Below are 25,608 nucleotides of genomic sequence, written 5' to 3'. Positions count from 1 at the left end.
AAGTGCTTTTAAATTTGGGATCATATACAAATCTCCAAACTGAGACATGCATTGTAATTTCTGCTTGAAGGATGAAGGTGCTGGGGTTCAGAGATGTTAAGTCACTGGCCATAAAAGTGGCAGAGCTGAGGTGTGAACTTGGTCTCCTGCCCCAAACTGGGCTCTTTGCCCCGAACTGCATGGGTGGCGCTGCCTGCTAGCTCTCCGATGCCCTGTCTTTCCCCAGGCTGGTGGGCTGGGCTGGTTCCTGGGGAGCTGCCCTCCAGTGGTCTTCACCCTCCATGCCCTCCCTGGGCCGGCCTCCAGGATGACAGGGATCAGTGGGACCATTGCAAGTAGCAGGTCTGCGTCTCATTAATCCCTGGCACGTGGCCCGCCCATGGTTAGCACCTGCTTGTTGACTTGAAAACCTACTGAGGGGCAGCTCCCCCAGAGAGTGGTTCTTCTCTTAAGAAGTGTACCCCCATCCTCAAAATCAGTGAAAGACAAAAGCAGGCATTACTGCCTGCCCTCCCCATCTAATGCTAAAACTGTAGAGAATTGATTTACCTACGAAAGAAGAACTTCTAAATCCTACAGAGCAGACAAGATGAGAACAAGTCAGTGAGGGTGTCAGGAATCTCAGCCCTGGGCCCCTTCCACGGAGGCAGAAGACTGCCTCCATTCCCCAGCCCAGGAGTTAACGAGGGGGACTTCTGCACCCTGCCTGGCTTTCTGCTGAGCCTCAAGGGAACTGGAACACCCAACACCCAGGTTTGTAGTGACCTTAGATGTTGCTCCAGTACAGTCAGATTCTCCACCCACCAAGGACCTGGGAGCCCAGCTAGGATGCTGTGGACACACATGTCCAAGATCCTAGGAAGCCAGTGCCGGGCCCTGTTGCTGAGTGGACCCGGCTTCGGGGTATAAAGGCTACCTGTTTATCAAAAAGAACCAGTTTCTCCCCAACTTGTGACCAGTGATCCAAGGAGAAAGCGCTTCACTGTTATTTACTCACTGGGTGTTTATGAGGGGCTCAGCCAATACGAGGCCCAGGAATAAGTGCCCAGGGCCAGGGACTGGGGTGGCTGGGTAAATCCAGGGAGATCTAGATTTGTTTCCTTCATCTAAAGGAACCCTCAAGCTAGGAGAGAGGGAAGGTCTACTCCTTAATCATAGACGCACTTAAGGCAGAATGTGACCCTTCCTATCCCTGTGAAATTCCTTTTTTTTTTTTCGGCCATGTCACTTGGCTTGCGGGTTCTTAGTTCCCTGACCAGGGATCAAACCCAGGCCCTGGCAGTGAAAGTGCCAAGTCCTAACCACTGGACTGCCAGGGAATTCCCTGAAATTCCAATTTTGATGGAGAAGGAGCTCATTGTGAGCCCAAGGCATCAAAAGCCTTCTGCTGCAGGATAGAGACCTCTCTGAACTTCAGGTTCCTCTTCTAGGATTGGGGTGAAGATCAAAAGAATTCATGTGAAATACTTTGCACAGTGCCTGTCCCATAGTAAATGCTCAATAAATGGCAGCTATTAATTTAAAAGACTGCCCCTCCCTCCTACCCCCACCCCCACCCAAAATATCCAACTCCTGGGAGAAGGCACTGAACTCGGCCAGCCTCCCAGAGAGGATATTGTGCATCGTATGTGTTATAGTCTAGAGGAATGAGGTTGACTGGCCCCTCATGCCTACCCCATCCCTCCATCCTGAAGGAAGTTTCCTTTTCTTGTGCGTTTCTGCATTTCTCCCCTTCATTCAGCGGAGCTCTCTCTCCAGATCTTCCCTTTTGCTCACTTGCTCTCCAGAACTTCAGAATGGATGTTTGAAATCTCACCCTCAGATTCCCAGGCCCTGTTACTGGCTTTTCCCTCACTCACTAGGAGCTACCTTAACCCTTTCATACTTGACTCAGTTCTTAGCTTGAAGAGGAAGGAAAAAAACTGGAGGGAAAAAAAAAAAAACCAACAGAAGCAGAACCAAGCAAGTAAGGGTTAGAGTGGGCCTGGGGTTTCCCAAGCCACCCCACAACCCTGAATCGAAGGAACTCCCCCAGGAAATGAGGGTTTCAGAGAAGGGCAGTGATGAATGTTGCCTGCCTTAGGTCAGGTTGTGGAAAGCAGAGCCTGAGATGAGGGTTCTTAGGTAAGATGACTTCGGAGGACTGCTCTCAGGTAAACATCCCGGGTCAGTGAGGGGAGCAGCCCAGGACAGGGGAAGAAAAGGGGCCGAGGTACGGGGTCAGCTAAGTCTGGCCTCAGCCTGATCCCATGAGGAGCTCTGGAGGGTGGACAGCACCACAGAGTTGTCCCATCTTAGGGGACAATATTCATACTCCCCATAATAGTATATCAGTCTCTATGATCATGAGCTGCCCCCTCTCCCAGCAGTGTGAAATGTGGACAGGTGCTCTTGAGGGCGGAGGGCGTGTCCCTACAGAAGGGGAGCTGTGAGCCCTTAGCAGCCAACACCCACAGAGCGCTGGGTGGGAGCATCAGCTGGTAAGGGCCCCCGGACAGGATGCCTACAGGTAGACTGTATTACCTGACACCAGCTGGAGACCCTGTTCCCACCTCCCTGCCTCTGGAGAGGGCTTCTGCAGTCACTTGCTGATTCCCCAGGGTTGAGCCCTGGCGGCGGTGACTCAGCAGAACCTCGGTGCTCAGAGACGCTGAGGTAATCCAGGCTCCGGCAGGCAGCCCGGGAGGGCAGCAGCCAGGCTCAGGAACAGCTCCGCCAGCACTTTGCATTGCCTGGAATTTCAGAGCAAGGGGAATCCAAGGGCAGGAAGCAGGGCGCCCCTGTGGTCTCCAGAGGCGCCTTGATTTTAGCTTTAGAGGTGACCGGGATGTGACGTGCGTCTCTGCTGCCCAAGCGGGGCTTCTGGGGGTGTCTTTGGAGCATTAGGCCAGCTGCTCTGCTCTGGCTGCAGGCTTCTGTCTGGAGGCTCATAGACCTGTGGTGGTTTAGTCACTAAGTCGTGTCCGACTCTTGTGACCCCATGGATCATAGCCCGCCAGGCTCCTCTGTCCATGGGATTCTCCAGGCAAGAACACTGGAGTGGGCTGCCATGCCCTCCTCCAGGGGATCTTCGCGACGCAGGGACTGAACCCACGTCTCTTATGTCTCTTGCTTTGGCAGGCGGGTTCTTTACCACTAGCACCACCTGGGAAGCCCTGTAAAACTCCTAGGCAATCTATATTCCTCCCCTCCAATTCCACGACCAAACCACAAGATAGGTGGCATTAGTTCCAATTCAAGGACAGGTCACATCACTTTCCGTCATCACATAGCCACTGAGCTGTGTACCCACTGCCCAGCTTCCCCAGTAGTAATATCTTATGTAACAACAGTACATTATCAAACCCAGGAAATTGATGACTCAGTTATCTACAATTACAGACTCCAGAAATTGACTTTTAGTATAATGAGGTAGAGAGGGCTAGTAAGTAAGCATGCCATATGATCCTTAGGAAGGAGACAGCAGTTTGACAATTATCCCTGAGAAGTTCCACTCCCAATCCTGACCTATTGGCATTCGTACCTCTAATAGAAAAGTAGGAGTGAACCTTGTTTTATCTTAATGCATATTCCTAAAAACTTCTGTGTAAATTTTTCTCTTTGGGACAAATCACGTCATCTTTTAGGTATCCTAAATGCTATTTTTGTAAAAGAGACATGTAATAAACCCTTTTGCAAAGTAGAGCATACTTTTTATTAAAGTAATTCTTTTCTTGGTTTATGTATATTTTTATAATTTGGGACTTCTGAGTTTGCTGGAAGCAGGAAACAGACCCGAGTTTCAGGAAACAGACCTGAAACTCAGAGATTGGTCAACAGTGTTGACCTCAGTATGAGCAGCACTAGTCCACCAGATTTGAGATTTTAGAGTAAGATATGGGATTTTACCGTATTTTCAAGCCAATTACATTAGCTTACCCCAGACTCCTGGATGCCAGCAGAAAACACGAGGCTCCTGGGTCTGAGACCAAAGGCTTCATGAACAGCGCATTGGCATCAGCTCCCGTTGCCTCCAGGTCCCACAGGGCATGGCCCCATGGGCCCAGAACAATGCCTGCACATGCAATGTATTACATTATAGGAGAGGAACCAGATCTTAGGGAGCCCACATCTTTTATAATGGGCAGTAAGCAAACCTGCTCCTTTCGCTCTGGAGAGAGACTGTCCCAGTCTCCCAAGGCTCTACGCAAACCTGCTGATTGCTCCAGAGCAAGACACTGCCTCTGTCTTTTAAAACTGTTTGCTCTACAAGCACCTTTGAAAAGATAATCCAGAACAAAAGGCGGTCAGTGCTTTGTTGACAAGACACAGAAATGCAAGAGAACCAAAGAGAATTGTCTCACAAGTGCATCTCTCTGAGGTCTCCTGCTTTGGGGAGGAGTGGACAGAAGTGAAGTTCTTTAGGACAATGGGCCAAGCACAATGGAGTCAGCAGCCTCTCAGGGCAGCCTACTGCTTACATGGAACTCTCTGCCTTGTTTTAAAAGACTATTGTGGAAAATCCATCTCCTGTTGCCCATTCTAGGATTGGAATAGATTTCCTGTATATCTTGAGTTTGCCAGCCCAAGGAGGCTCTCGGGGAGGAAATGGTCATTACAGAGTGAAATAGAATGTGTGGCTGCTGATGTAAAAAGCAAACCACTGCGACCAGGGACCAAGGGGCTTCAGAAGCCAGGCAGCAGAGCAGAAAGAGGTCAACTCGCTTGGCAAAGGCTGTGCGAGGCCTCCTCCCACTCACAAGCCATCTGTGTCTCTGTACGGCTGGTGCTGGCCTCTGAACTTCCAGAAAGCCCCTTCACCCTCATATCAAAGTCAGTCCCACCCAACAGTATGCATACTCCCGGGTTGGTGAGGCGTGGAGAAGCTAGATAGCTTCGGAATAAAAGTGAGCCTATCACCTTAATCAGAGAGGTGCTGCCAGGCTGCCCATAGCCTCATGACCCCACGAGCTTAGAGGGGTATATTTTTAGAAAGCAAGCATGCTTCATCCTTCGGTCCCCGCTCACCAGTTTACATGTTGGCCCCTTAGTGAAGAGGCAGTCTGGGGCCCCAATGCAGGGTAGGTGCTGGGTGAATTGCGAGCACGGGCTCTGAGTCCTTCCTCTCCCTGCCCCCCAAGAGCCCTGTGCAGGAGATCCGGTATTTGTTCCAGCTCAGAAGGAAGCAAGGGGGAGGGATATGTTTAGCTAGAGCTGGTCCGTGGCGTGGGGAAGAGTCAGCTCTCTTCCTGGGCTGTTGGTGGTTCTGCTGATCCCCACCAGGCCTGAGAAAACCCTCCCCAAAGGGCCTGGAGGGCTGCGAGGGAATCAGTGGCTCAGAGATGCTGGCGGGTGCTACAGCCCCCAGGGGAGATGGCCTGAGAAGTTTCTGAGCCCCACCAATGACCTGGGATGGCAGGGAAAGGCAAAGGTTCTATGTGATGCAGAAGGGAAAATAGGGTCTGCTGGTAATGCCAGGGTTTCCAAAAGATCAAGATTATAGGCCTGAACAGCACCGTGTGCTGTTTTAAAAGCAACTTTCCTCTACTTCCTCTGGAAGTGCTGGGTCTTCTCTTGCTGTAATTACTGCCCCCACCCCTCAAAATCATCCTGTCCCTCTGTAATCGGCAGCGGGTGGTTCCGGGGCCTGTACTCAGCATCTGATTCTGAACACTGCGTGGAAGAGTGTTCTGTGTTTGTTTCTGCCGCAGGTATTAGTTGAGCACCTGCTAGGTTCCAGGCCCAGCTGTAGGCACTGGTGACGTAGCCAAGAGCAAGGCAGACTGGGCCGCTGTTCTCAGGAAGCTCTCCTTCCAGAGGGGGTGTCCGGAAGGAAGCCAGTGAGCAGTTTCCAATAGTGATAAGAGCAGCCGGGTCATGCCACTGGGGCTCCATGTGTGTGCGCATGCTGGGTCGCTTGAGTCACGTCCTACTCTTTGTGACTCCAAACTCCAGGCTCCTCTGACAGTGGGATTCTCCAGGCAAGAATACTGAAGTGGGTTGCCATGCTCTCCTCCAGGGGATCTTCCTGACCCAGGGATCAAACCCTTGCCTCCTGTGTCTCCTGCATTGCAGGGATTCTCTACCACTGAGCCACAGGGGAAGCCCCGCACCTGAGATTGCGTGATCCAAAAAGGCCGCTTTACAGAGGTGACACCTGAACTGAGCCAGATGTGGGCAGATGAGGGCCCGGGGTACCAGGCTGAGGGGCCAGCAGGCCAAGTGTGACGGAGTGTGGATGTTTAAGAACAGCAGGAAGTGTGTAAAGCAGGTGGAAAGTGTGGGGGCGGAGTGGCCACAATGAACCAGGCAGACAGGAGTTGTGGAACCAAGGATTCCCCAGCGTGTCTCCCGTGGCAGAGCTGCCCAGGAATGAGAGGGCTCCACATGTGTGTGTAAGCATGTAAGGTCTGCCATGCGGCCCAGTCACCGGCCTCCCAGATCGGTTCCCTCATCTGTCAAATGGGTTAATCACGGTTTGGGACAGCGGTGCAAGCATGCAGTACCTAGAACTCATGGTGTGAACTGCCGAGGGAGAGGCTCCGGGGCTCCCAGCCTGCCTCTCCTTCGGGCCGCTCGGCTGCAGGACACGTGGGTTTCCTGTGCGCCACCCTCTGCCCACCCGCCCTCTCTGTGCTGAGTCAGCGCCACAGAGCAGCCCCAGCTGCGCTTTCTGCTGCTCCTGCCCTCCCTGCGGTCACTTGCGAAGCTGCAGAGAGCGCCTTTCTGAAGAGGTGAAGATCCAGACGGTTGATCTGGGCAGAAAGATGGGAGGAGACTGAGCGTCTCTGGACCTGATGCCCTGATAACAGAGCAGGGTCGCGAGCTGCGCGGCAGCCAGGTCTCCTGGAGGTAATGAACTTTGGGGAAGGCAGTCACTCAAGGGCCCCTTTTTCTTTTAAATGTCAGTGTGGATCAGGCCCCCTAGTCCTTCCCCCATGCCATTCCCTCATTTCCAGACCAAGGCAAGAGTCAGGTCACTTTGTCACCATGTGCCATGGATCTTCTTGTCCAAAGATAATTCTAGAAGAGAATCAGCATCTTGAACGTCCACCCCAAACCCTCAGCCCCCAGTGGAGTGTATCCCGGGGCATCTTCCACAAGAAGCCTCTGGTCTAAGCAGACATACATTCTTTACATGGTCTCAGTCAGCTTGCCTAATATAATGTGCAGGAAAATGTGCCCTGGGCAGGGAGCCAGAGTTCTGGATTCTAGTGTAACTCTCGCTCATCACTGGCACATTGCACACAGAAAACTAGAAGTTCGGCAGAGCAACTGCGGTCATCTTGCACGTTGGCAAAGTCACTAGAGGCCGGTGACTTCCAGTCTCCGTGACATGCCTGATCTCCCCACCTCCTCCCCTCTAGAAATAAATGGTTTGCTTACCCCATGCCCAAACATCCTTTTTCGAGGGTTACTTCCTCTCACTCCTGCTTAGAGGGCACTCAGATGTGCCCTGGGAGTGACACTATCAGTAAATTCACACTCGTGTAAATGCCGGGTCAGTTACCTAAGCTCAGATGTGCTACAGGTGAGACAGCAAGAGGGCCGCTGAGGCTGGAGAAGAAAGCAGGTGCTGGGCCCCTGGGTGGGCACCGTGAGAAGCCTGGTCAGTGAGTTTTCAGCGTGGCTGCCACACCCAGCAAGGCTGTGCCATGGTCCTGGGCCAGACTGAGGAGTGAGGATTTGTCCTCAGTGTGGTGAGAGGTCTCTGAAGTTTTTAGGCTGAGGACCCATGATCTGATTTCTGTTTTGAAAGGATTCTCAGCTGAGCATCTGGGATAGACTGGAAGGGAAAGGGAGTGAGTGTGGGGTAGGGAGACCCGTGGAGACTAGATGGGGCCAGCAAGAGAGGAGGCTGACCTGGCCCAGGCTGGACTACGGTGTGGAGGGGAAAAGGCCTGAGGTGTATTTCAGAGCAACAGCCAGGAGGCCTCGCTGATGGACTAGAGCTGGGGCTGAGGGAGGGATTGAGAACAGCTGATGACACGCAGGTGGTATTGGGGGCAGCCCAGCCCGAGATGCAGATCCAGTTTTCCCAGGACCTTTCCCCCACCTCGGGCCTTGGACTTCACCCTGGGGTGAAAGGAAGCTTCCCCCACTCTCTGAGCTAGCTGAAGCCTCTGGCATGTATGAAAGATGCTTTGTGCTGGGGAGTCCCACCACCAGCCTCCCTCCCCAGGAGCCTCCGGGCATTAGGCGCTCTGGCTTCTGGGCCCAAGGGTTAGGAGGGGTGGCGGGGTAGTGGTGGTGCAGGAAGAACACTGAGGTCCATTGAGAGGGAGCTCAGGGCCCCCCTTCATAGGAGGTAAGGGGTGCTGATGGCAGATCTCCATGGTGTCCCTGGGCTGACCCCTCCACTGCTTGCTCAAGGTCACCCCAACTGGACCCAGCCCAAGGACAGAGCCCTGAGCCAGAGCTCTTCCCTGGCGAGAACTGAGCTAGCTCTTGGAGACGCCCCAGGCCCGTAGGAACTGATGCCCCATTCATCCAGGGGCCGCCTGGCTCCGAGATGTGGGCCCTGAGAGCACCCTTCCCCCTTCGCCTCCACGGCTGCAAGGACTGGTGTCCACCGTGGAGGCCCCAGAATGCCAGGCAGCCCGGCCTCCAGACCACAGTGGGCCTGAGGGACTGGCATGGCCTGAAGGTGAAGTCTGTTCACTTGAATGCACCTTCAGAAAGCTTAGGAGGAAGCAAGGGCACTACAAGGCGCGGGCACGGGGCTGGCAGCAGTAGCCTCTCTCTACCCTTCAGGGGAAGGGAGGGAGGGAGAAGGGCCACGCTTCTATTTCTCCCCAGGCTGGAGCCCAGGGGCTGGATTTACCCTTAATGAGGACGAATGGGGCAGATCTCAGGGAGAATTTCCAAAGCTGCATTGCTGAAGGATATACCGTGTGACTCCTCAGCTTTGCCAGCCCCAGAGCATGGTGGTTCCAAACACCAGCTTTGGGCTCAAACACCTCTGGGTTCACACCTGGGTGCTTGTTGTCCAAAACTGTGCTTTTTCCATGACGGAGGCTGGTACGTGTTGCATGGCGGTCAGCACTGGAGGCCTCACTTCAACCTCTCCACAGCCTAGCCTGTGACCCAGGGCTAGCCTTACTCTGCATCTCTGCACCGCTGGTGACTTTCATCTGTTAAATTCCCCCAGGGCTGTTGAAAGTATCAGATGAAATGTTATCCATGAAGCACACAGCCAGCACTCAATACTTGCTGGTGACTTGGTGAGTCCTAGTTCAGGGCTCGAACGAAAGACTGAACTGTCTCTCAGCTCTTTTCCGAGAGTGAGGTCTTGCAGGCGGGTCTTGTGCATTTCAAGGTTTGCTGTTCAAAATGTAGCTGGCAGATCAGCAGCAAAGCTTCATCAGAGAGCTCGTTAGAGATGCAGAGTCTTGGCCCCATGCCAGACTCTGGGAAGTTACAGTCTGCATTCTAATAAGATGTACAGGGTATTTGTATGTGTAGGAAAGCTGGAGAAGAAGCACTGTTTTAAGGTCCAGTGGAGCCCTTCGGTAGACTGGCTGACTGTCTTCAGCACTTCCTGGGTGTTTGGTTACATTCAGGCCATTCACCGAATGTAGACCACTGGCCCTATGTTGATAAGTCAATTTTGACCTAAATTAAAGGTGCGTGGGAGACGAGGCATCACACCTGTGAGGGCTGGTTCATCGATCTCACATCCCTATACGTACCTGAATTGCCTGCCTGTTTCTGGGTCCCTGTGGGATGGGGGCGTATGTCACGGCACAGCCCTCTTCCCACACCCCCATCACCAGCCTAACCAGAAGGGTGCTCAAACCCCAGCCACACTTCGTCATCAGTAAGTCGGAACACTCTCCCCTCCCTTCCAAGATGGGGTGAAGTTTGGGGCCAAGGTGATTGCTAAGGTTTTTGTTTAAAAAGTCTCTCTGGAGATGGGTGATGGGAGAGACTAGCCTAGGAACCGTTCACTGGTGGTTTTGATGATAACATGGTATCTAAAGTTTACATGGACAGTTGTGTTGTACTGTTAGGAGGGGAAAAGGCTTGGGTCTCTTTTAAGGAGTCTCCAGCAAAAAGATAAAGACAAAAAAAAAATAATAAAATACAATAAACGGAGATTCTAAAGGAGTACCTTTTGCTCTTCTTTATGAACCAGTTATTGCAAGTCTAAATTTCAAAACAAGCCAGGAGAGCTGAGACAAGGAGTGGCTGGTAATTTGGGGCCTTCTCTGATTGGCAAGTTTTTTTACTCTCAGCTTCTTGTTTCTGATCTGAAAGATGAATTTACAGCTTTAATAGTTGGTAATTGATGAAGATGGCTTAAGTAAGATCTCTGTAGTTGGCAGAGCTCTTCTCTTTAAATAGTAAGACTTGTTGCAGAAGGAGTTCACCTGTGAGCCCAGTAGCCCAGGGATACTAATTGGCTACAAGAGAAAACAACTTTCTGAGGAACTATGTGTAGGCTTAGAATTTTTAACAAAATTAACAGTTGTAACTGAGAGATTTCTATTTAAGGATTATAGCTATTCTTTATTAAGTACATATTTTTGTCAGACTTTGTGCAAAGGGTTTCATGTGCTTATATCCATCTCTTTCAATGACAACAACCACACTTTGCAGATGAAGACTCACTGGCTAGAAAAGGTATGCCACTCACACCAGAGTGTTTGCATTTCTTTAGATTTTGTTTCAAGTTTCATATTGTGGGTTTTAAAAATTGTATCAGAGGTTGATCAGTGTTGTCCTTTAGATAAAGTGTTCTGACAGTAAAGGTCTTCTCAGATAACACTTTCTCCCTTTCCACTTAACCTACCCAACGTCAACAAGCCACCTAGTGTTAGAGGCTGGAATTGCATGCATAGTACCCAAAAGGAATGACTTCTGCCAGCTGGCTTTGTAAACATAAATTTATAAAGTAACCGTGTAGTGACAATCGTCACTAGTTATCTAGTTCAACAGGGGACTAAAAATAAGAACAAAATCCCACTTTACCTTTACTTTTCTATGTAGCCCTGAAACCAAGAAGTTTTCATTTGGAGCATCAAATAGAACCTTAGGAAATGTCACTTGGTTTGACTTGTTCATTCATAAAACTGGGTAAGAGAGAAGTTCTGAGCCTGCTTTGCTGTCCACAGTTTCTTTTGCTGTGCCCGATGGCTCTTCCAACATTGAGATGGTTTCCTGTGTATGGTAATGGATGTCCATTTATTCAGAAAAGAATCAGACCTGGCTTTAGTCCCAGCAGTGTGTGACTTAGGGCAAGTCAGAAAATACCTCTGAACTTCAGTTCCTTCTTCCTTGATCGTGGGGATTTTGAAAACTGAAGTTTTTGAAGAACAGAAACCACGTCTTATTCATTCAGATCCCCCTCCCCCTTCACCTGCCATGAGGACAGGTCGTAGCCCCTCTGTAAGCCTGAATTTCTCCACCTGTGAAATTACTGGACTTGATACTGTCTAGGTTTTCTGACACACAGTCTCAACATTTTGTCCTCTAATAGCTATTAAGACCAAAAGAACAAGCGCCTAATGGTGAAATATCATGCAAAGGGAAAACATTTTAGAGGAACAGAGAGGTCTTCTAGGCCCACCTCAAATCCTACTGTGTTGGCAGAATGCGGCTGTCTCTGTATAAGGCCAGCTTTGTGTCCTCCCCCAACCCCCATTTCCTCTGGAAAGCGTAGAAAGCCCCCTTGTCTTGAATGCTTCCCCATGAAGAGCTCCTGCTGAAAGGCTGCACACACAGCCAAGGCTTTGACCTTCACCTTTGCCCTGACACAACTGGTAAAAGAGTTCTTATCCTCTCCTTTCTGGGGGTGGGGGAGTGGAATCTAGCTAGGGTGAGCAGAAAGTCAATGAAACTATAAATAGAAACATGGCCTATAAATAACACTGCCCCCAAATATCTGGAGGCACGAACACTGCCCAGCAGTAGACAGTCACAAATCACGATGGCCTGGGAAGTGAGCAAGCCCTGTTCGTCTGCTTGATGTCTCTTGGGATACTTCAGACTTGTTGCTGGGGCCTCGTTTCTCTTTCTGGGCTCTAGAAATGCCCTCGTTGTTTGCTGCCCTGGTACCCATCTTCTGCTAAATCTTTTTTGTCACCAGACGCATTCAATGAAGCAAAGTAAGTCAGACCTGGCCTTAGCTCCAGGACTGTGTGACTTGGGGAAAGTCAAAAGATACCTCTGAGCTTCAGTTTCTTCAGATCTTCCCTGGGTTGGGAAGATCCCCTGGAGAAGGGAATGGCTGCCCACTCCAGTATTCTGGCCTGGAGAATTCCATGGACTGTATAGAATTATGTATAGAATGTCTGTAGAATGTATAGGACTGTATAGAATGTTGCGAAGAATTGGACTCCACTGAGCGACTTTCACTTTTGCTTTGTGAGTGCTTTTGACATAAATAAAAAGAAACAAAGCCTACGCTTCTCAAAAAGGCAAAATGGAATGGACAAAGGAGGAAATAAGTAGAAAGAACACCAAATCAGAAATCCAGCGTTAATTCTTGACCCAAGCCTGCCTCAACTCACATGTGTGATAAGGATCAAACCACTAGCTCTTTGAGCCTCTTTAGATCTGTAAAGTAAGTTAGATTAGCTCCGTGCTTCTAAGCCTAAAAGGTGCATGAGATTCACTTGTGTGTGTGTGTGTGTTGGGTGGGGGGTACGGGGCAGATTATTTAAAATGCAGACTTTTACCCTTCTCTCTAATTCAGAGGGTCTGGGTAAACCCCAGGAATCTGCATTTATAGTCAATACCCCAAATATCTCTGATTCAGGTAACCTAGGGACTCTCATTCTCTCAAGAGTAGTGCCAGGCCCTATATCAGTGACCTATGCTGCATGACAAATATAACTCCCCCAAATTTAGCCGCATAAAACAACAAACATTTATTATCTCACACAGGGTCTAAGGCCAGGAGTTCAGGAATGGCTTAGGTGTATGGTTTTGACCTGGGCTCTCTCATGACGTTTTTAGTCAAGATGTCATCTGAAGGCTTCACGGGGGCAGCAGGATCCACTGGCAAGATGGCTCACGCCTGTGGCCTGCAGGCTGGTGCTGGCTGTTGGCAGGAGGCCTCAGTGCCTTCCTAGCTGCACCTCTGCTTGAGTGTCCTTACAGCTCAATGGCTGTTTTCACAGTGTGAGTGACCCCAGGGCAAGATCAAGAAGGAAGCCACAATGCCTTTTCTAACCTAGTCTTGGAAGTCACACCATCATTTCCAAAGTGTCCTGCTGGCCCCACAGGTTGGCCCTATTCACTGTGGGAGGGGATGATATAAGGCGTGAGGACCAGGAGGCCAGAGTCACCGGGGACCACCTTGAAGGCAGACTACCACAGGCTCCTTTGAGTCCTCAGTTCTGTGAGATGGTGTCAATGTTGGCAGCTCTTGTTGTTGGGTTAGGATTGGGGTAAAAATTGGAAGTAAGAAAAACAGCTGAGCTGGGGACCCTGGAGAATGTAAATTTTAAGTGTGGACACTACAAAGTCCACCCCGGAACCAGGCTGCCAGCCCAAGTCCTGCCGAGTTCCAGCCTGGCTGCTAACTTGCTCTGTGGAGTCAAGCAAGACATGGCCCTCTTTGTGCGCAGCCTAGACCTCAGAAAGTGAGGGAGCTGGACACAGTGACCTGCAGGATCTCCTGGTTTTACCCCCTTGAGGGAGAAGGGCTTTGGAAGGGTCTAAGGGGACTGTGTCTTCCCAGGTGTAAACTGTGGTCTGCGGTCATAAGAGTTCAGGAACGTGTGTTTCTGAAACGTATGACGTCAGTGGCTCTCCTCTGCTGTGTGGTCCATGTGATTGAGCCCCTGTTAACCATTGTGTGTTCAAGTACCACATCTCATAACCTCCCAACACGCTTATACACAGACACAGACACACACACACACACACACATTCACATGTACACTCTTTTTCTTTCTCATTCCGCCAGCCACACTGAACTCACCCTAGCTGGCTTCTTTTATCTCTGGCCCTTTGCTCACATTCCCATCGTCCTGGAACATTCTTTTCCCTACCCTTAACCTGGTGCATTCCTATCACCTTTCAGCCTGTCTCCCTCCTTGTATGTCCCCATCATCACTGATTGCACTGCAGCACAGTACCCACCCAGACCGTGTTCTCTGTGAGGGCAGGGACCACGTGCTACTGTTCACCATCACATCTCAGCCCACAGTCAACACACACGCCGGGGAAAGCTGAATGGTTAGTGAGTGAGTGAATGGTGCCGGTGCCCCTGGTTATGGGGTGGAGTAGGGTTGGGATGTACCACCTGGGGAAACATGCACGGAAAAGAAGGAACACAGCTAAAGAATTAAGAGGCCAGGGACTTTCAGACTGACAAAGACAGAGAGCCTGACACGCCCAGTTCCAGCTCTGCCACTTACTGGCTGTGTACCTTGGGCAGGCCACTCAACTTTGCTGACCTTCAGTTTACCTACCTGTAAGATGGGACCTAGTTACCTAGATCATAGGTTGATGTGAAGATCAAATAAGTGAATAAATATAAAGTACCCAGCACAGTGCTTTGTACACACCAACTACTCAGTGAATGTGACCTATTATTTATATCATCCTCACCTTCGTTGCAGAAGGTGATAGAATCGAGGAGGATATTGGTAGGAGGTTGTGAAGAGAGTTGATTGTCTGGGCTCAGTTCTACCAACAGAGGCAGCGCTCAAGAAAAGCCGGCTTTGGGAACAGTGTCCACCCCAGAATGCCAGACAAGAACCCCTCGGGCTGGCACAGCCAGGCTTGTGGTTATAGGGCAATTATCCAACGTGCCTCCACATCCTGGGGATTTTCGTCTATTTCAGAGCATCTACAGTGAACCAGGCCTTTCAGCATTGCCCGCTGAACCAGGACTGCCCTGGCCTGCCCCACAGCCTCCTCATCTGGCTGGGCCTTTCTGCTCTGGCTCTTCAAGCCCCAGAGGCCCTGGATCCCTGACTGCCTGCTCCCCCCTAAACCCTCCGTCCCTGCTGTGGGCCATGCCACAGGGAGAGCCTGCCGGGAAGCACTGCCCAGCGTCCCACCGTCCTCTTTCCTGAGGGCAGCCTCCCCTGGCAGGGAGGAGCTGAGACTGCCACGGCTGAATAGAGCCTTTTATTCCTGGGCTCCCAGTGGGAGGGTGCTGAGCCACTGCCCACCACGCCCGCTGCACCCACACCCACACGGAGTGGGGGACCGCCTGGCCCTGATGCTGGGCTCTGAGCTAACCACACTCTCTGGCCCCACTCTGTCTGGATCCTGGAGGGTGAGTCTGTCCCCGCTGCGGCCCTGGTCTGGTCCAGCAGGCCCCAGTGTGTGTGGGGTGAGCTATGTATACGTGTGTGTGTGTGTGTGTAAATAAGAGACAGTCTGGAGCAAAGGTGTGTCAACACACACACTCATACTTATGCAGCAAATGTCAACCAAGGGCCACTGCCTGCCAGTCCTTCTGCTGGGCCTTAAGGATACAGTTAGTAAAGGAGACTCCATATAGGATCTCACTGAGAGAGGCGAGTAAAGAGGCAAGATCACTACAAATCTCAGTGAAATCTAGGAGAGAATCAATCAACCCCTGGGAGAGGGTGGCAGAATGGTCTGCCAAGGCCTCGAAATGAGGTGACCCGAAGGATAGAAGGCGTTCGCCACGCAAAGGGCAGCGGAATTGTCCCAGGAGAGGGAATGGCAGGCATTCAGGCCTGAGGTGAGAAGGCTCTGGATGTGTTTGTGGTGCTAATTAAATCCCCGAATGCCTGGTGCTGGCCTGGGGAGATGAGATGGAGAGAGAGGCATGAGTCAGATCCTGCCCATTGCAGTGAGGAGTTTAGATTTTATTCTCAGTGTGCTGGGAAGCGACATGCAGGATCTTAGTTCCCCGACCAGCGATTGAACCCTCGCTTTTGGCCGTGTAAGTGTGGTGTCCTAACCACTGGAGCGCCAGGGAAGTCCCAGGAAAGATTTCATTTAAAAAAAATATTTGGGCTTCTGGGTGGAGAAAAGACTAGGAGCGGGGGTGCGACGGGGATGGAATGGGAAATCAGACAGCCTTAAGATCAGGGACCATCGGCCACACATCACGGCTCGTCCTCGTCTCTCTCTGTGGCAGAAGGTGTCTCGTGGCGCTCCTCCCGTGTGCCCAGCACGTGTGCTGCGTTCGTGCCAAGTGTTGCTTCCAGTCCACATCCCAGCCCTGTGACCCCACTTGCCAAATGAGAACCTGATGTTCAGGCAGCTGAACGTGCCTGGGACATAGACATTTTAAAGACCTTGGGCCCCTGAACTGTACAACCCACACCCCGATCCTGCTGCTGGCAGTTCAACAGTCCTAGATTTTTAGTTTCTCTCAATGTTTCCACTAGACCAAGAATAGAAAAATACAGCTGAAAGGTGAAACCAGACGTGTGTGACCGTGCATGGCTGGGAAGGCCGGTGCCCTCGGCCTTGGCACCTGTCCCCCAACTGGAGTAAGTATTACATGGTTTACCGAGTACCTGCCAGAGTGCGTCCAGCCCTGTCCAAGCTCAGCTCTGAATGAGGCCATAGCCTGCACTCTGAGGAACCTCAGTGGCACCGGAGTGCCATTTGTTCTCCGCGTGGCCACTTTAAATGCTATTATATTTAATACAAAACCTCTTCCTTCCCTGAGGCTCAGGGCCACCTTACAATGTTCTCTCTCCTCCCAGAGTCAAGCTGAGGCAGCCCACATTCTCTGCCAACCCACAGTGCCATTGGGACAAACATCCTTCTCTGAGCTGATATCTGCTGGAAATCCTTAGATGCCGGCTACCTTACAGGCAATTCATAAGACTGAGCTTCTTTAAACTAAGTTCCTACAGGGACTTCCCTGGCAGTCCAGTGGCTAAAACTCCGAGCTCCCAATGCAGGGAGCCTGTACCCACATACCACCAACTAAAGATCCCATATGCCACAATTAAGACCTGGCTCTGTCAAATAAATAAATAAAATAAGACATTATAGCTCATGAAATATCTCCAGCCTGTGTCAGGGCTAAAGACTACCCTGAGTATTCTCCAACTCAAGGGAGAACAAGTCAGCAAATTCAAAGGCTTTGTTTCTAACTCCACTGTTCTTCCCATAGCTAAGCTTGTAGGTAATTTATTCCTTGTCTAATTAACGCCAATTGACAAATCAAACGTTCATGTTTCACACTTCCCTCATATCAGGGATCTACATTCACTGTGCATTTAAATTTGTTGCAACTTGAATTAAATGATAAAGCGTGTAATTTTAAATAAAATTAAATATCACTAAAATCAATAAATGTGTTAGTGTCCCCTCTCTGCAACAGATATGACCCACCCTGTTAGTCCAGAGGTCTAACATCCATGCCAATCCACAGATCTAACATCCATGCCAGCCCCGAAGTACCAAAAAACCCCTACTTGAAGTCTGTTCCTGTGCCATGATGTTCTTCTCCATTTTTTGGCCTAGGTTCTGGTTACATTGGTGGGTTCAGTTTGTGAAATTCATTGAGTTTTATACATGCATATGCACTTTGCTGTATGTATATTATGTGTGCATACTAAGTCGCTTCAGTCGTGTCCAGCTCTTTGCAACCCTTATATTTCCCTTCCCCAAAAGCGCTTTCTTATAGAAAATAAAGAAAAAAGTTGTTCTGGTCCCATAAGTCTATAAAACCATTCCCAAAACCTTCAATTCCATTTGGTTCAGTAAAGACACGTTAAAACCTCTGATACTCCAGGACTTGGTTCTTGCTTTCTGGCAGACACCCAGAAACCACCCCCCGCCCCTGGCCCCACTGAGGGTGGAGGAGTGGAAGATTTTGTTCCCTTCGGCCTGGACTGCAATGGGAGTGGGCGCTTCCACGCCAGAACTTGGGAGATGGCTGTTCCCTCCTTGGTGTGCCGGTTCTTACTGTAAGCGTGCTGCGGCTGCAGGAGGGTTAAGGTTTTTCTCGGTGACAAAACCCCAGTGGAGTTTTGTAACTCCGTTTCCCTGAGTGTGTGGAACCGGGAGCGGAGAATGCTGAGGGGCAGCCGCACCTGTGTGAGTCATCCCAGAGTGCCCAAGGTGGGCGGATGGAGTGAGTAATCTTGCCTCCATTGTGTCACGCTCTCTGCTCTTTGAATCGGGTGGATGGAGGAAGAGGAGAAACGGGAGCCATGGGGGAAACACGGTGTGTTTAGGGGGCAGGGCTTGAATCAGGAAAGGTTCTACAGGCTGAAGGGAGTTAGCGTTCGGCCTTGGGTGGGGAAACTAGGTGGACGGGTGCACAAGGAAGGCTGCGGTGCTGGGACCCCACGTGCCCAGTGAGGAGGTGGGCCAGGCCAGGTGGTGCCCCCAGCCCCGCCCCACCCAGCCCCACACCTCCTTGACCTGGACTTGTCGGCTCATAAGAGCCATTTGTTCAACATTTATTATGGGCTCGGCTCTACGTCAAATGCTTTAATACACTTGTTCATTGATTCCTCATGATAATCCTTTGAGTTAGACATTACTGTGCCCCTTTTGCAGTTTGAGGAGACTGAGATTCAATTAGGTTGTGACTTGTCTCATATCACACAATAGTAAACGTTGTGGGAGCTAGATGTATTGAAATGATGTAAAGAACTAGATGTATTGGGTTGGCCAAAAATTCATGTGGGTTTTTTTTCATAAGATGTTATAGAAAAACTGACATGAACTTTTTGACCCACCTGAAAAAGGAGCCTCCTGGTGACAAGGACTAGACCCATCTCCATCTGGTTTAAGAAAAAAGTGGAAATTTATTGACTCATCTAGCTGAAAACCTCAGGGGTAATGGCTTCAGGCATGGCTGGGTCTCTCTAGCTCTCAGCTTTGCTTTCTTCTCTGGTGACTTCATTCTCAGGCTTTCCCCAAATGGTGATGGGGAAGTGGGCCACCACTAGGAAGCAAAGCTGCTTCCTAGCGATTTGGGACTTACAGTTGATGAGTTAGCATCCCCTGTAGAAGGAACACTTCTCTTTCTGGTGGTTCCACCAAAGTCCCATTCTGATTCTCACTCGACCAACTGGGGTCACATGCCCATGGCTGGACTATACTAATTGGTAACTCCAGGAGTTTAGGGTAGGATGAGCCTTCCTAAAAACAGACAGAGAATGAAGGAGAAATTATTCCTCCAAAGAAAACTTGGGCACAAATTCTGACAGGCAAAACCCACAAATGCTTACCATGCTAGACTTTAAGCCAAGGTGGGATCTTGGCATGGATTTGGAAGAGAGAGATTCGTGGGAGCCAGAACTCAGGGCGTGGGGTCAGGATTCCCTGGGCTGTGGACCTTCCCCGGTGGGACCAGGTCCTTGCAGAAGTTGTGTGTGCTTACTGCTTCCAGCCTCAGCATCTGGGCTTCACCCCAGCCTTCCCCCAGCCCACAGGGCCCTTTGTCTCTACTGGTCTGGGTCGAGGGCAAGCAAGGCCAGGTGTAGCAAGTAAGAAGCAGGCTTGGGGGCAGAGTGCAGACTGAGCCAGGCAGAAGGCCGCAGAGAGTGGGGCTGTCGTCTCGGCCACATCAGAGGCTGAGAGCAGGTGTGAGCCGGTGGTGTCCCCAGACTGCGGCAGATCAGAGACAGCACACTGGCTTCAGGGGCAGCTCTGGAGAGACAAGCAGGGGCCTGCCTTCCCGCTGCAGTCAGCAAACAGCTGAGCATCGAGGGCAGGACCAGCTTGCAGAAACCTGGGGAGCCGGCAAAGGCTGACCTTGTTTCTCCATTCTCTTCCCCTCCACGTGTTGTGTTCCCTTCCTTCAGGCCTCTGTGTTCTCTCCCCTAACCAGACCCTGTTGTCCAGTGAAAAGCTGATGCCTCTTTGTACTCAGGTCTGAATGATTAATGAATTCCCAGGCTGATTCTCCCTGGAGCAGTTTGGGTCCCTGCCCCCCAGGGTTACTCCTGGAGTTGGGGGTTAGTAGTATCAGCCCCTTTGAAATTGAAGGCATGAAAATGAAGAGGGGTGTTTTTTGTTGTTGTTTTTCGTGGTGAAGGCAGAGCCCTGAGCAGGTTCAGGCATTAGGTTCTCTCAGTCCTCCTCTGCCCAAGGCTTTTTACTTAAGAGCGTCTGTCTCCATCAATCTGTCAGTGCCACAGCCGTGCAAGGCACCCAAGCCAGGCAGTCGGACACAGGGTTCGTTTGCTGGCCTGCCCCACTTCACCCAAGGACCCACGCCAGATCGTGAGCCTGCAGAGAACTGGGGGAGTAGAAGATTAATTATTCCCTTTTCCTCTCCATAGGCATTGCCTGTGTCTCGTCACCCTGTCTTATCTGTTCAGGCTGTTATCACAAAATACCACACGGGTGGCTTGTAAACAACAGAAATTGATTTCTCACAGTTCTAGAGGCCAGAAGTCTGAGATCAGGGCTCCAGCATGGTCAGGTGAGGGCCCTCTTCCAGGCTGCAAACTTCTCTCTGCATCTCACATGTCAGAAGGGCTAGCTCTGCGGGGCCCCCTTTATAAGGGCACTAATCCCGTTCATGAACGCTCCACCCTCATGACCTCGTCACCTCCCACAGGCCCCACCTCCTAATTACCATCACGGTGGGCGTTAGGGTTTCAGCATGAATTTTGAGGGGCACAAACGTTCATACCTGGCATTTTGGGGAGGGTGGGGAGTCCCACTAGTAACCGTCACATCTTCTTTCCTCTAATTGCTTTGAGAAATTGGTCGCTTCTCCCCAGGTTACCACACCAGCCTACAGAGCCAGAGAGGACCCTGTCCCCCGTTCACCCAGCTTGCAGATACTAGCAGTTTGTCTCTCCCATTTTAGGTTCCAAAGACCCTCGATCTCCTCTCTCTAGACACTGCCCCATCCCTCCTAAGGGTATCAGGCAACACCTACATTCATTACACCCAGCTCCATGCCAGGTATTGCCAGGGATAAAGGGAGTAGAGAAAGTCATGCCTGACCTCAGGATGATTACAATCCAGGTAGGTATCCAAGACTCTCTAAAATGTCTGGTCAGCCCTGTGGACTCTCCCATAAGCCTTGTAAGTGGGTTGAAGAGTGGCCCTCAAAAGATGTGTCCACAACCTGTGTCCTTGGAACCTGTGAACATGACCTTAGTTGGGAAATGGGTCTTTGCAGATGTCATTAAATTGAGGATCCTGACATGGGGTCATCCTGAATTTAAGATGGGCACTAAATCCTAAAGGAGATCAGTCCTGGGCATTCATTGGAAGGACTGATGTTGAAGCTGAAACTCCAATACTTTGGCCACCTCATGCGACGAGTTGACTCATTGGAAAAGACCCTGATGCTGGGAAGGATTGGGGGCAGGAGGAGAAGGGGATGACAGAGAATGAGATGGCTGGATGGCATCACCGACTCAATGGACATGGGTTTGGGCAGACTCCTGGAGTTGGTGATGGACAGGGAGGCCTGGCGTGCTGTGATTTATGGGGTCGCAAAGAGTCGGACACAACTGAGTGACTGAACTGAACTGAACTGAATCCGAAAGACAGGTGTCCTTACAAGAGAAAGGCAGAGGGAGGTTTGAGACATAGGCTCAGGCACAGACTGGAGTGATGTTGCTGCAAACCAAGGAACACCTAGGGCCCCAGGAGCTGGGAGAGTCAAGGAAGGACTGTTCTCTAGAGCCTTCAGGGGGAGCGCAGCCCTGCTGACACTTTGATTTCAGACTTCTGGCCTCAGAACTGGGATAGAACACATTTCTGTTGTTTGTGGTCATTTACTTTGGCAGCCCTGGGAGCCTGAATCACTCTCCTTGCCTTTTTGTCTTCAGATCCAATTAGACAGGCAGGAGTGATGTTTGTGGAAAACGAGGACTCTGTGTCCTGACGTCTGTGAACCTTGGGGCCTCCTGTGGTCTCCCTCTAATTTAAGCAAGTCCCTCTGATTCCCCAGCTCTCTGGGTTGCACTGAAGAGAGAGGGCTGGGAGCACCTGTGTCCTCGGAGGGCAGGGTGGCTGCGGGGAGCTGGCCTGTGCATCAGGGACCCCTGGGAAGGTGAGGGGGTCCCTCGCAAATTCCCCATGACACCAGGAGGGGAGGGCAACTGCCAGCAGTCCAGGACGCTGGTAGAGGAGGGCAAGGCAGGCATTCAAGAAAGGCTTCCTGGAGAAGGCCTTAGATGATAGAAATTGAGCCTTATATAGGGAGGGATTTGGGTCAGCAGGCCCAAGAAAACCAGACCCCTTTCTGTGGCTTGTAAGACTCCTACATGGCTTCTTTTCCATCTTTCATCTTTGCTCTGTGTTTGCCTCTTCCTGAGCCCTCTTGCCGCAGAGCTTTGTGTGGCTGGCTCTTCTCCTCCTCAGTCTCCATGGAAATCAGAGATTATATCCCTTCCGTACACATCCCCTCCCCTCCTAGAAGCTAAACACCTTAAGAGCAGGGCATCCCCCATCTGTTATCAGTGGAGCAGGCCCTCCATCGAGACAGTGATGGATGGATGGATGGTTGGAAGGAGGGATGGGTAGATGGATGGCATTTGAGAAGGCAAAAATAGCAAGGAAGAGGGAGTTATATGAGGATATATTCATGCATGCATATATGCTGCGGATTTTGAAGAGGAGAGGCTGCCAAGAATAGGTCAGCCTGGACAGAGCACACGAGGCCAGCCCTCTCCTATTTCCCCTGTAGCCAGAACCCCCGTATTGCCCCCATGCAGTGGGCACTTGCCCATCTGTCAGAACACCTGCCTAGTTCGTGGAGTTTCCTGCAGGCTCTTCACGGCTGGGGTGGGGGGTCCCTCGCCATGGGTGCTCTGTCTGGTGTTTCTGCTCTTCCTGTGTGCCTGAACCCCCAACTCCTGCTCAAGGAATCCCTGTGGATACCACACTTTACAAGGAGGAACTTGGGGTTAACAGCTCTCCGAAGTTTCAGTCCTTTCTTTAACCACTTCTCCTTGCCAGTGAGAAGGAGCCATGTCCTCATCTCTCTCCTTCTCGAAATAATTCATTCTTTAGAAGCAAATGCCAACTACTAAGACCCCTCAAGTGCCACTAAGATCCTTCATTAGGTGCCTGGTATCCTTTGTGGGAGGGAGAAACACTCTGCCACCTAAATGCAGGGACCTCCTGAGTCAGTGCCCACTTGTGTGTCCCTGCGCAGAGTGGACACTCGTGATGAGAAGGTCAGGCCAGATTGCAGAGGATGGGGGGTTAGGCAGAGCCGGCCTCCCCCATGTGATGCCATCCTGCTTATGAAGGTGGGCATCCCCCTGTTCCCACTGGGCTGGCACCTGCTCAGCCAGGCTGGGGATGGGGGGGTGCCTTAAGGGCTCTTTAAAGGACAGGGAGGTTTGCCGTTTCAGGGAGCTCTTCCTCCCCAAGTCCACTAGACACTGGGCCCCCTCTCCTTCCCTGCCTCATTGGTCTGTTGGTCCTTGGGCTCATTCCCTTGCTCGCTTTGCTCGCTCTGACCACTCATTCATTCATTCGCTTGTGTCTGGTCAGCAGAGACCCCCGTGGCATGGGGCGTCCTCCGCAATCAGTGCTTGTTTCATTGCTTGCTTCATTCCCACTCAGCCCCCAGATCGCCAGCCCAGCACCTGGTGTGGAGGAGATGTGAATCACGCTCCCATCACACATGCAAGAACATCCTCAGCGGCTCTCACTGCCTTACATGATCTGAGCCCAAGGAATTCTTTGGAGATTTGTTGCCTTCTCTCTCGCTCTCACTATCTTAGCTCCAAAACCCCAGGTTGAAATCCCAACTCAGCCACTTAATAGCTGTGTGACTTAGGACACGTCCTTCAACCTCTCTGAGCCACCATTGCCTCCTGGGCAGAGTGGGGATAGTAAAAGCAGTTGCTTTAATACAGTCGTGGTATGGGGACTTGCCTGGCGGTCCAGTGGTTCAGACTTCATCTTCCAGTGCAGCAGGTATGCGTTCGATCCCTGGTCAGGCAGCTAAGATCCCATATTCCTCACAGTCAAAAAACAACAACAACAACATAAAACAAAAGCAATATTGTAACAGATTCAATAAAGACTTTAAAAAACTGGTCCATATCAAAAAAAAAACTTACAAGAAAATTTTAAAAATAAAGTGGTGAGGATTAGGTCAAAGAACCCAATGGAAAGCTCTTAGCCCATGCCTGACCCCTCAACGACCCCACCTCCACATGCATCATAGGACTGTGAAGGGAGCAGCCACCAAGGCCCAGCCCTTCAGTCTCCAGATGAGAATGCACAAGCCCAGTGTGGAGGGTCACACAGCCAGCCTGCGGCTCCGGCAGGACTTGAACCCAGGACTCCAGCCGAGTGCCCCTCACCCTCTCGGCCCAGCCCAGAGTGGCAGGAAGAGGGGCCTCCACTCACAGGCTCAGGCCGTGCTGGGCTCAACGGCTCTCTCCTCTGCTTTCAGGAATGAGTTAATCCTGAGGTCTGTCTCAGGTCCTGGGTGTAATCTTCCTTACTATGCTTATCATATTTCTGGGGCTGCATCTGCCTGGCTTTGAAGGCTCTGGCAGGGGCCTCTCCTGGCCTTGCCGTAAACGGGCTGAATTACATTTACAAGAGGCCTTTAATGCCCTGTGGACCCGGCTTCCTTAATGGGGATGTTCCTCCTCCTCCTTTCTCTTTCTCTCCCTTTTAATATGGTCACCGGTTTGGCCTTCCAAGTGTGGTTTGGATTCCTAACAGAGAAATCAAGACCGTAGAGTCCCTTCCAGATCTGCCCTCCCTCCCCCACCCTCCCCAGCTCCCGGCAGCCCGTGCCAAGGCCCCAAGGAAAGAAGACAGTGCTCGGTCAGGATTTCAGTGAGAAGGAGGGAAGCCCTGTTGGGAGTCCAAAAATTCGACTGGGAAATGGCTTGTACAGAGATTCTTCTCTGACTTTATACCTGAGCAACAGACCCACGAGCCTTAGGAGGGAGATGGGAGGTGTCCAGCCTGGAGGCATGACTGCAGAGGGTGGGCTTGAGGGAGAAGGTAGGGTGAGGAGCCGTCCCAGCACCCTCCTTGTCTCTGCTACCCCAGCCCTCTCTTCTAAGTTTCTGCACATCTGGAGGCCTTAATTGTCCCTTAACTATTTATTTGTTTTGCTAGTTCTGTCTCGGCAACTGGATCAGGTCCTATCTGATCTGTCTATGTCTATATCTGTATCTGTATATCTCAGATATATATATATACCAAACCCAGATATATATATATACCAAACCCAGATATGTATATACCAAACCCAGTCATAGGCTTGGCCAGCCCTGAGATGGAGGCCTAGAAGAGGGACCTCGTTTGTCTCCCCATCTCTTCGCTTATTTTTTGTCCTGCGATAGGATGAGAAAGAGGAGGAGTGCTGTTTTTGGAGACTGGATCAGCAGAGCGGAGCCAGGTCTGGGGGCCACCCTGCCCCCGACTCCAGTCCCTGCCCCCTCCAGGTGCTCTACCTCCCAGCAAGTGCCCCAGGTTCTTGTGAGATACCGTTGGGCTGCTGGTGTCACTGAGCCTGGGTGGCCTCCAGCTCCTGACAGCTAACCGGCTCAGGTAGAAGGCCCAGAACCCTGCCCAGGGCCGCCTGTCATTTCATAGGTCCGGAGAGTGGGTCTCCTCCCACCTCGCGCTGATCTCACATGCCATCCCTTTGGCTGTGCTCCTATGGCCCTCAGGCAACAGAGCGACAGGCAAGCAAAAAAAGGGTAGGAGACAAAGAGGCCAGGAATACCAACGCTGTGACATCTTCCCCCAAGGAAAGAC

At 51.2% G+C, this 25,608-nt stretch overlaps 1 protein-coding gene and 1 non-coding gene across 3 annotated transcripts in view; one reads left to right on the top strand and one right to left on the bottom strand.

Moving 5' to 3' along the window:
• The window catches only part of SH3PXD2A (SH3 and PX domains 2A), a 247,045-nt gene that overhangs the window by 100,607 nt on the left and 120,830 nt on the right, over positions 1-25,608 (top strand). The gene's annotated exons all lie outside the window — the stretch shown is intronic.
• Positions 1,248-1,319, bottom strand: TRNAE-UUC (transfer RNA glutamic acid (anticodon UUC)). Its single transcript has one exon. It is a non-coding gene; the product is annotated as a tRNA-Glu (tRNA).

The sequence above is a fragment of the Capricornis sumatraensis genome, chromosome 23, assembly GCF_032405125.1.
Source record: "Capricornis sumatraensis isolate serow.1 chromosome 23, serow.2, whole genome shotgun sequence".
Taxonomy (NCBI): domain Eukaryota; kingdom Metazoa; phylum Chordata; class Mammalia; order Artiodactyla; family Bovidae; genus Capricornis; species Capricornis sumatraensis.
Note: the sequence above shows the minus strand (reverse complement) of the source record. Positions and strands in the feature narration are given on the sequence as shown.